The 12247-nt window shown below is 39.1% G+C and overlaps 1 long non-coding RNA gene across 1 annotated transcript; it reads left to right on the top strand.

The window, feature by feature from the left end:
• The first annotated feature begins 8395 nt into the window (after window positions 1-8395).
• LOC148896574 (uncharacterized) lies at window positions 8396-10896 on the top strand. Its single transcript, XR_016115302.1, has 5 exons — window positions 8396-8591; window positions 9323-9398; window positions 9503-9539; window positions 9948-10034; window positions 10137-10896. It is a non-coding gene; the product is annotated as an uncharacterized LOC148896574 (long non-coding RNA).
• The last annotated feature ends 1351 nt before the right edge of the window (window positions 10897-12247 follow it).

Below are 12247 nucleotides of genomic sequence, written 5' to 3'. Positions count from 1 at the left end.
CTTCTCAGAGTCAATTAGTGGTCGCCCAACTCTACTGTTTTGGATGGGAAGAAATGCCCACCTTTCTCCCATCCAAACTCCAGAACACACAAAATTATTTAACATTTCTTTTGGTATCATGACAAACAACTTGTACACTGCAATGAAAGTAAATGTACTATTACGTACTCTAAGTCAGGGGTGTCAAAGTAATTTTTGCCACGTGCCACATTGTAGTTATAGTTTCCTCTCGAGGCCGTTATTAATTTGGGGAAGCCATTAGAATGTTTAGTCCCCTGCACATATTACATATAGAGCGCACAACAAATTAATGTATAACTAGTTTTGAAATCTGAAGTCCAGAATGATTGTTATTGTGGTTTACATCAAAAAAGATGAAATTTTGTTTAGGATTTTAGCAAACATCATGGAATTTCACAAGTTTGATTTGCTTTTGCGGGCCGAAAAAAAAAATGATGTGGCGGGCCGGATTTGGCCCCGGGCCTTGACTTTGACATAAGTGCTCTAACTGATTCATCAAAAAATGTCCATGTCATATTTGATTCACTTACTTTTCAAATGCACATTAAGAATATAACTTTTTTTTATCCACCTAAGCAATATTATCTTCTGGTGAAGCATAAATCATAATTCATGCACTTGGTGCATCTCAGCATGATTATTACAGCATATTGCATCCTGGTCTTCCCCTGTCCAGCGTTAAAATGCTGCAGCTAGACTCTTGACGAGGACCAGAAAATTTGATCCTATAACCCCGACATTAATGTACTGGCATTGGCTTCCTGTCCTTTTGATATGAGATCTCAACAATTTGTTACTTACCATATTTCTCTGCACTATAAGGCACACCTAAAAGACTTTAACATATTTCAAAAGCAGACCGTGCGCCTTATAATTCGGTGTGCCTTATAAAAATATGGTACTTATAAAATGCTACACGACTTCACATATTCCTAATTCATTGACTTTGTGGTACTACACACTCCGCCACAAAATCTTTGTTCACAACACGCTCATCTTTTAACCAAACTGTTTTAGAGTGTTTTCTGTAAGGGTTTCAGCACCCAGGAACACCCTCTCCAATGAAATTACAGCAGCTAACTCAGTTGAAATTGTTAAAATCCAATGCTAACATTACCACTGGGAGGCGCTGTTATGAAGATTTTTTTTCTTTCTTTGTTGACCAACTTGGCCGGTCCAGGGGGGCTCACACTTCACATGCATTTTCATCTTCCTAAATAGACTTGATGTACTTTGTTTGGTCTGAAAACTTCGTGTTGATCCGTGTTGATGGCGAAATAAGAAGGAAAACACATAAATAACGCAATGGTGAATCGTTGTGTGTTGCACCAAGACTTCTATTTGATTCTAGTTGACACAAATTCCCAGCAGACAAATCAGCCCATTTCCAACGGATCTTGGGCGCCAACGTGCATTTTCTGGGACGCTACATTGGAGTCAAGACGCCTCAAAATGCTACGGACCTGTTTGATTGATTGCAAACATTTATGCTTTCCTCTTCAGAACTATTTGAATCATATTCATAACTGGATGAGTAACAAGAAAGCATCTTCTCTGAATCTGAACTCCGTGAGACCATTGTTTTGATTCTAGAGCAGGGGTGTCAAAATCATTTCGCATCGCGGGCCACATACGGCCTAGCCCTAGGGAGATGTCAAGTGGGCCGGACCATTAAAATTATACCATACTCTGCTAAAAATAGCAAAAATATCATGTATTTCCTTTGTTTTGGTGTAAAGAAGCACAACAACATTCGGAAAATATTGACATTTCATGAAACACCTCATATTTCCTTAGACAAATGTGCAATTTACTTTTATCATTCACAAATATGCATTGCAACTGATCCCACTGATTGTACAAAGGCACAAAACTTTAATTGGTACTGAAAAATATAGTAATTCACTTTAAAATGCTATTTTAGATGCTATTACACGTTTTTCTGATGTTAGTTAGGAAACAAAAAGATGGTGTCGGTTGTCCTTTAAATCTTAAAGGACAACCAACACCACTTTTCTAAAAGCATTTCCAAAATACAAATACAGTAAAGTCTCGTTATATCGATACTCAAGGGAGTCCGAAAAAATATTGATATAACCGGGACTATCGATATATCCGATCCTGCGCCGAACTGCATTAAACAAAAGCCGCCAAAATAGATCAGCCAAGCGCCATATAAGAAACGGAGCTGGCCATTAGCTCCGTTTTTTTTTTTTGGGTGAGAGATGTTCCCCCAATGTTGCCTCAAAATGGCACATATAATTCTTTAATGATTGTAAACATGTATGCTTTAATCTTCAGAACTACAGTGTATTTGAAACATATTCATAACTGGATGTGTAACAAGAAAGCATATTATCCGAATCTGAAGCCATTGTTTGGATTCACAAGCAATGCAAGACGTCTTGGCGTGAAGTCATTTTTATTTGCATTTGAATAAAAAGTGACATCGGCTGTCCTTTAATACACAGTATGGAATGTTAATAATTTTCAAAATCATCGCGCTTCAGCAGACAAAACAAGAAACATTGTTGCAAAAAACGATTGCATTCATATACAGTACAGTGGGCATGTACATAACACAACAGGGAAACTGCAACGCTTACATCTTACTGTATTATGTATACAATTTAAAAAAGTCATCAATCTTCTTCTGCTTCCCATTTTTACCTTTTAACACAAACACTTCAATCTCGTCTGCTACACACGAGCTAGCGTCTGAAAATGAAAATGGCTCTGCTACACGGGTGCTGGGCACGTAACCAAGTCACCTGACCAAATCGACCAATGGCGCGACTGATGGCGTGACGCGTAACCAAGACACGTGACCAAGTTGACCAATGGCGCGACTGATGGCGTGACACGTGACGAAGTCACACGGCCAAGTCGACCAATAGCGCGACCGATGGTGGCTCATGTGACCAAGTCCACCAATGGCGCGACCGATGGCGGCTCACGTAACAAGACACGTGACCAAGTTGACCAATGGCGCGACGGATATATCGATATAAACAACAAAAATGGCCGGCGGGGGATCAAAAGGAGCACCGTAATAACCGGATTATTGTAATAACCGGGTATCGTACTAAACGGTACTAATTATACATAAAAAGACTAGAAATGTGCAAGGGAAATGAAAATAGTATCGTAATAAGCGATACTATCGATATAACCGATATCGATATAACGAGACTTTACTGTATCTTAAAGTTTAAGATATTTGTATTTTGGAAATTCTTTTAGATTTTATTTTTGAAACTCATTTTAGCGATTGCATATGATAGCAAGAAAAAAAAAGAAAAGTTAGGTCGAAATTGGCCTTTTGAAATAGGTGTTGCTATGTATTTAATGAATCTCAAATATATATGAACTTTACATTTTGAACTTCATTACAATATTAAAATAAATATTTATTCATTGAAATGCACTTTTATATTCTGACACTATAAAATGAAAAAGGTCACAGTGCCAAGACTCTTATAGACACACATCTCCTCTGAATTCCTTTGTTGTATCTTTTCCCTCTTTTATTTACTTTTTGTCTTTTCCTCCAAAGGTTGTTGGCTAAGTAAACAACAAATAAGACATATGCAGTAAATTGTAACCCTCAAAGTCTCGCTGTGACGCAGCTTAGGTCTGCGTTTCTGTGCCTTCTCCTAGGTGAAACCCAACACAAATGCTCTGGAAATGCCAGGGGGCTAGATGGCGTTAGGAGAAACCCGTGAGTGTCGTCAACATAAACGACAATGTATGGATCTGCCGGATTGCACGTTACCACAGTGACATCCGAGCAATGCTACGATGAGCCTGCAACTGGTCAAGTAAAGGGGAAATAGTTGTGAGTCAAAGCTATAATTTGTCACATGCGTTTTTTTTTTAATTTACAACTTTGGTGAATACTACAAACTTTTAAGGCACTTATGTAATATGGAATGCACGAACAGGAAATGAATGCAAAAACAAAAATGCAAGAACTTTACTTGATGTTTGTAAGCATTCAGCAATTTTGTACCACTTATTCCAGGTAAGGTTTGGGGGACAATAGGTTAAGCAGGGAAGCCCAGACTACCCCAACCACTTACTTTTTCAGCACTTCCTGTTTCAGCACTTCCTGGGAGATTCCAAGGTATTCCCTGGCCAGCCAGGGGTCATAGTCCTGCCAGCATGTCCTGTGTTGTCCCCATGGCCTTCTGCCAGTGGGACAAGCCCGTTTGACCTCATTTGGGAATTATCTTGGAGGCATACTGCCCAAGATGCCCAAGCTACCTGATCTGAGCCTATTCCGGATGATGCAGTTTCTCACATTATCTCTCATTTCGGAATATTATCTGGAATGCCGTCGCGACCAATGGTTCGTGAGTCAAGGTGAGGACACTAACTGAGATTAACTCGTACATTCAGCGCTTTTCCTTATGGCTCATTTATTTCTTCACCAAGACAGACCGATACAAAGTCCGTATCTAACCCCAATAACCAAGTAATGTTGCAGAGGCGTGTCAACCAGAATATCTTAAGTCTAGAGGAACTCCAGGCGGCTATCATCTGCCTACAGGGCTTTCTCACTAAGGAGCTTTTTAAAAACTTGAGGGACTCGAACCCCAGATATAGGAGAGCTGACTTCAGACTCTGCTTCTTCTAAGGAAGTTGAGGATGTTTTCGGAGTATTATGCACACCAAGTCTCAATGTCCCAAAGGAGCTCAGCAGCGCCCCATGCCCACTACACACGGTGTTGGTGGAGCACTGCTTCTTCTTCCTGAGTGGTTGGGTGGTGTACCAGAATTTCCTCAAAGCCTTCAGGAAGTCAGCTCCATCCCTTCCTCGAATTCTTCCCACACCAGTTTTTCCGGCTGAGCCAGCGAGCACCACTTCCAGTCTTGGCTCCAGAGGGGGGCCCAGGTGACCCACGTCCGGGTAAGGGAAATCGCTGCCTACTGTTTTTGTTCATCAAGAGTCGATGAGCCATGCTCTGTCTGGTCCCTCACCGCGGATTTGTGACATTTCATTTCATGTACTCACACAGATACCTTGTGGACTGTCTGTCATGTGATCCAATCCAAGATTAAATGTCAATGTTCATGGCTCTACAAGCAGCTACTGTTCATTCTCTTTCTTTGTGCCATTCTAACATTTTTTTCTTTTTAGGATGTATCCATAAATTGCGATACATTACATTTACTTTTATATGGAGTGCCCCCACATGGTAACCATATGTTGGGCAGGTCTTTCATTGGAGAAAGTGAACACAAACAGCTTCATGGCAGGGAAGCCGTCCAACCATGGCTACTGCCGGACACCCTGCACATCCTCAACAGGGTGTCCTTTCTCAGCCGCAGGGGGAAAACATGACAGATTGGTGGTTCACTTTTTCAAAGAGGGCGCTTAAATTTAAAACCTCATGGCTGACTTTGTAAATAATAAAAGAAGGAGTATATTAGGTCCAGTTATATTAGTTAGATTGTTTGGAGTCCAATTACTTGGTGAGTACAGGTCATTTACTTGTATGTTAAAAAGTAAAAAGTGCTTCAAAGCTTGGCATTTTGTTCACAATACTTCTGTGGGGTAAATTTGTATTGCCTTTTTTGAAATGTATTACCAATTTATATTTTAATATCCACATCAATAATTCGGATGCTGTTGACAAATTGTTTTATGGACCACTGGCCCAGAATTGCACATGGGAGTTTGCTGACCCGAAACTGCTTGATCCACACACAGCGACAAGATGAATGAGTAGTCATATATCACATCCTAGATTGACAAAACTATTGTCAGACAGAGTATTTTGCTTTCCTTGAGTTGTACTTAATCTTCTTTTGCTTGTCTGCCAGTTTCTCTGAGTTTGATGGACTCCTACATTTAGATCAACTGTTCACGTACATCAACAATTTCTTGCAATTCAAGTGATGACAACGTTGATCTCAGTGACATCATCCGAATGAAATGTTCTAAATCCATCAATATCTCAACAGGTTTAACACATTTGCGTGAAGGTAGATCTCGTGTTGATGTAGACCTTTTATTAAGAGAGATTCTTCCGATGTGTTGATCAGACTTTCCTTGTTGGGGTAAATTTGTATTGCCTTTTTTGAAATGTATTACCAATTTATATTTTAATATCCACATCAATAATTCGGATGCTGTTGACAAATTGTTTTATGGACCACTGGCCCAGAATTGCACATGGGAGTTTGCTGACCCGAAACTGCTTGATCCACACACAGCGACAAGATGAATGAGTAGTCATATATCACATCCTAGATTGACAAAACTATTGTCAGACAGAGTATTTTGCTTTCCTTGAGTTGTACTTAATCTTCTTTTGCTTGTCTGCCAGTTTCTCTGAGTTTGATGGACTCCTACATTTAGATCAACTGTTCACGTACATCAACAATTTCTTGCAATTCAAGTGATGACAACGTTGATCTCAGTGACATCATCCGAATGAAATGTTCTAAATCCATCAATATCTCAACAGGTTTAACACATTTGCATGAAGGTAGATCTCGTGTTGATGTAGACCTTTTATTAAGAGAGATTCTTCCGATGTGTTGATCAGACTTTCCTTGTTACTTTGGCTTACAAACTTAATTGCTTCCCAGAAAGTGTGTGTAAGGCGAAAAGTGTGTATTCCAAATTTTCCATAGGAAACAATGAAAATGCGAATAATCCGTTCCATGGTCCCATAAAACATAATTTTCTACTAAATAAGCCTTAAAACTACACAAAATATACCATATTTTATGTATAATAAATGTGCTATTGTATTGTAATTAAAGAAATGAACTGTACTATATAATGAAGTCATTTTATTTACCATTGTCCATTATCATACGCATACGCATACATACATGTCCATTCTGATACGCATACCCGTCCTTTGTAATAGAAAATGGCTGAATTTCACACAATGACCAAGTCAATTATTTTGTGATGAAATTTGGGAAAGAGACGCCCATTTCACAGCAAGATCAGAGCATTGTCATCAAATGGTGAGTATAGTTTTGCTTTTTTTGAATGTTGCTGTGCCGAAGACCATTTTGTGTTTGGGAGCCTTTTACTGAGCGTCTTCATCTTTAAATCCATAGAGTAGCTTGTACTGTAGCCACAAGGGGACATAAGTTTTATCCTAGTCATATGTCTTCTTGTGCCGGTCCCTAGCCCGGAGGCTTGTGTCAGGAAGGGCATCTGACGTAAAAGCTTGGCCAAAAAAAACGTACGAATTAAGGGAAAAGCCCAAAGAAAAGAAGTTTTATTTACCTTTGTGATGGTAGTTGTCAATGGATGACGAACAGAAACACCCTTAGCCACAGGTAGCAATGGTCGGCGTAGCGTACTGGTAGTGGGACACTAAGTCACACAAATGCACTCCTCGTATGTGTTTTTCGATGATCTCATTCTTCAGCTAGACCGTAATTTTCTTTTGTGTCTTCTTCGGCTTAACACCAGCCTGTGGTGGGGTCTTATTCGGTCTCATAATAGCAAAACTATCCGTGATAACAAATCCTTGAAGACAAACGTTGTATGCACTCAGACAAAGGGGGTGAGGAAAAGTAGGCCGGCAGTGGGGCTGTTTGGCTGGGTGGTTTGGTGTTCTTCCGCCGAAAATTAGTCCGCCAGCCATTGTGGCGCTCCTCGTGTTTCCCGAAAAATCGCTCGTATGCCAAGGTTATATTCTTGCGAATTTAACGTTCGTAAAGCGAAAAATTCATTAGCTAAAGCATTCGTAAGCCGAGGTATCACTGTACTGAGCTGGTAATCAGAGCAGTTTTCGCAAACTAGCCAATCATAGTTTGCAAAAACTCTGACATTGACGAGCACCTTCAAGAAGGTACGCCTTTTGGGTTGCCGACTCGAAATCTGATTGGTTAGAGCAGGGGTGTCAAAGTCATTTTTTGCCGCGGGCCACATTGTAGTTATGGTTTCCTCTCGAGGGCCGTTATGAATTTGGGGAAACCATTAGAATGTTTAAATCCCTTCAAATATTAGATATAGAGCACACAGCAAATTAATGAATAACTCGTTTTCAAATCTGAAGTCAAGAATAATGACTTTTATTGTGGTCGACATCCAAAAATATGAAATTTTGGCTCTGATTTTAGCAATCATCATGGAATTTAACAAGTTTGATTTGCTTATGCAGGCCAAAAAAAATGATGTGGCGGGCCAGATTTGGCCCGCGGGCCTTGACTTTGACACCCGTGGGTTAGAGCAACAGTTTGATCGACACATTTAATGCAACAGGGCCCGCAGAATTGATTGTGAAGGCATATGGGTACACTGTAAACCCGAACAGTACTACTGACTCAAAGTCATTGAGGTCAGTCAACTCAAAAGCCGATTTTTTGTTTCAAAAACGCAAACGTTTTGAGTTTTCTGAATAGTCATGCGTTTTTAATTTGCAGTAAATCAATACTTTTGAGTTCATGGCTGTCGTATACTTATATATTTTGAGTAAACGGCAGAACGCTGCGTGATGACGTCACCGCAGGCGTGGTCTCACCGGGCGCGGTCTCACCGGGGCCATTTTTACTTCTCGACGGCTGAAGCGTGCAGAGACCCACGAATTCAGGTGAGAAGACAAACAACATTATTTAATATTACGAGGACCCAGTGTATCAATGCTGTAGTCGGTGCACAGAAAAAGGATATTTTGTTGTGTCGACGGCAAAATTTGAAAGTCAGTTTGTGGAACTTGCCGCCTTTCACAAGTTAGCAAAGATGCTAGTCCGTGTTCGTGCTTGCGACTGAGGCCTTCTCATCCACTCTTTCAGCTGCGTTGTCTTGAGCCCGGGACTTCTCCTATGTTAAGCGCTGTGGCGATATATGTATGAATTTTTCTTAAACGTCTCTTGTCTGTTGAAAGACACAGAAGTGTTATTTAGAGAATAGTACCGCGCAGGTTTAGTTGGGCGGTGGCCGAGTAATATCTGTTGCAGGTTATGTTTGTGTCCGCGAAGGTCCGAGAGTAATCGTCAAATGGGTGTAAAATTAAGGTTTATATAAAAGGGTCACACGAAATCCTCCACGCCGTGGCTGCAACGCCCAGCAGGTTAATGCTTTGAGTTAACTTTGTTTGCAAACGACAGGACCGCGTGTCAGTGTCCAGCACAAGCTATAGGCTTAAGATATCTATACACGTGCAGCGGTAGTGCTGCAGTTTTAAGAATGCACTAAGTAAATATAATGATAGCCAAAAAATGTACAGTGGATTGGAATATGTACAATTGATGCAGTTTAAATGGTTATGCATGTGTAAATTAAACATGAACTTTTTTTAAAATGTATTTTGGGCATTTTAAGGATACCGAGAGAGCTGCTGGAGGCCAAGTCATCAAACTGCAAACGCCTGACTGGTTTGATTGCATCATTTAATCTGGTACATTAGATTTATTAAACTTAAAAAGTTAACATGGATAAATGTGTTTTATTAAATTAAAGGATTACATTCATTGTCATGTTTTTTTCTCTTCAACCTTTCAGCCCCCGGGTGCAAATTGAACAACACCCATTATCGAAGGTATGTTTACATTTTTATTTATGCTATATTCTTAATTACCTGATGAATATCATACTACATGTAGGTATTTTTTATATTGAACAGAATTTTACCTTTTTAACATATATTGGAGTATTTTACACCATTAGTTGAGACTTCATTGATTGTTCTTTCTTTAAAACAATCTCAAGTCTCACATTCTCCTCTGCTCTTACCAGCAACTGATGTTCATTAATCATTACAGTGATGCAGTTGTTAAATTGCAATAAGGATAGTGCGGAGGTTCCAAACTATTACGAAGGATATGCTTGGATTTGAGCTATAATAATCCGTAACTGTCTTTAATTTGGACCCACTAGAATCACACCAACTTTACTTTGCTTATCCAAACACGTACTCATTCTTGAAAAATGTTTAATGTAATTGCAGGCCTAACATGGACTGGAGATGCAAACTGTGTTCTACATCCCTGGATACTCGGGCGAAGATGACTCCGAGTTCTTCAAGACATGCAATGCATGTATTACCTGACTTAACACAAATGTCTATCTATGGCCACAATATATGCTATAACCTTTTACTTTATTCTGTATGTGTACGTTTGTGTGTATTTTGCAGTGGGAAGAGGATCCAGACATTGAAAACACTCCTGTCGCACTTCTCTCCGTAACAACTGACAACCTCACTGGTGCCATCTTGTTTAACCCCGACAGCATTTCTGTTGTGATAGAAGATGGCATTATTGTGAGATGTCTCCCCAGGTTGGCTGATGCACACCTCCTCTTGTTTGGTTTAATGTATGCATTGCATTTAGATTATCCAAGAAAATTAATCCTCACATTCACCTTCATTCAGAAAATACTGCTGTGTCTTCATGATAACAGACCACTCAAACCATGCTTGCTAAGTTTGAAAAATGCTTTGTTCCGCAATATTGAAGGCCTCCAATATTACGGAACAAAGCAACACTCGATAAGTAACTTTAGTCTTACTCTGCTTTGTATACCTGTTTGTGACTGATTTTCTATTAATACTTTGATATGTAAACTTGGATTCCACCAGAATGTCTTTTTTCGTTTCAGGAATACTGTGTTTGTTTTTAGTAAGTTTTACCTTGATTTGTACCTTATAACGAGTACATAGTACATTGAAATGTATTTGGTTGTATTTATTCAAGTATATGCTTTTCAAAGAATTTATTTTTTTAACAGAACAGCAGAGTATAATTTGTTGTTTTTTTCTGTTTTGTTGTGTTTATTTCACATCTTCTGCTCAGGGGTTTATTTGTTGTTTTGGTACGTGGACATGCTGTGCATTTTGGTACTGTTATCATTTGTTTTATCAAAGGTTGTTTTAAACCTTAATAAAAAAATGTGAACTCAAACAGACGTGAGGTGTGTTTTTGTTTTTAGACATAGAAGGCAAATGTAAGTACAGTATACATGAATATATGTTTTCATGGAACATTATAAATTTGAGTTGGTTAAGCTTAAATATGAAACCTAATTTTAATTTAAAAATTAAGTAAACATTAGAGTAAACTGAAAGTACATCTTTTAAGTTCAGACAAACTCATAAAATTTATTTACACTACTCAAACATTTTGAGTAAACTACTTGAACATTTTGAGTTAACTGTACTCAAACATTTTGAGTTAACTCTACTCAAACATTTTGAGTTAACTACTCAAAAATTTTGACGTAATCAGTTGCCATATAAATTTTGAGTACTTTCAACTTGTTGGGTTTTACAGTGTAGATTTCTGACCCTGGTAACAAATGATGGCTTAAATGTGAATTGTGGAATGCTTAAATCTGGAAACACATCTGGAAGCAGCACAACAGGGGAAAAGCAATGAAAGGAAGCTGAAAGACAATTTAGAATTTTTTCATAAGAATTCATGGGCAAACTATAATTAACATCAGTCTGTGATTCCGATATTTGAAGGCCAGCAGAGAAGGCTTTGCAGGCCTTGACGGTCCGCCACTGCTCATTTCATATGACATTTTTTTATGGTTGCAGACTGATATTGCAAACCGAGCGTTGTCATTGAAGATTGTACAGGATCAAGTATAAATGACAGAACTGTCAAGGTAGACATTGTGGTCTTCCTTTGAAAGGAGAATAATTGTCATTCCGTTCGGAATGTATATTTTAGTCTTTCACACAAAAATTTCCTGTCCCCATCAGCTTTCAATACACCCGGCGTGCCACAGAACCATTTTATTTTTTTCAAAGAGTCTGAATATATTTCCCTTTTTCATTTCACTTTGTCAGAGTCTTCCGTCCTCTTTGACAGTTCTGGTTATTGTCTGCATAAGTGTTGTGCTCACCATGTGGTGATCGAAACTATAAAAAGCAATGAAGCAGGTCGACAGGCGCAGATGGATTCATCAATGTCTCTTCACAGACAAGAAGTCAGTGCATTCAAGACATAATTTCACAACAGTCACATCCATGAAGGTGAAGGTGCACTTAAATTAGAACTGTTTGGAATCTCAATGTTATGCAGTAAGACACATGGTTGTCAGATGTTAGGTCTGCAAGCAGTTTGTACAGACAGATCTTCGAGTCGGTGAATGCATGTGCATATGTGCAGTTTTATTGCTAATCAGCTTGACAAAACAAAACCAAAAACGTATAATTTAAAAAGACAACAACAAAAAAACACAAGTACACAGTGGCGGGCCGTACATGTCACTCCAGGCCTTCAGTAGTGCTACGTCTGA

This window comes from Hippocampus bargibanti, linkage group LG06 (assembly GCF_051943395.1).
Source record: "Hippocampus bargibanti isolate YZ-2025 linkage group LG06, ASM5194339v1, whole genome shotgun sequence".
NCBI lineage: Eukaryota > Metazoa > Chordata > Actinopteri > Syngnathiformes > Syngnathidae > Hippocampus > Hippocampus bargibanti.
This window is presented reverse-complemented; position numbering and strand designations above follow the sequence as displayed.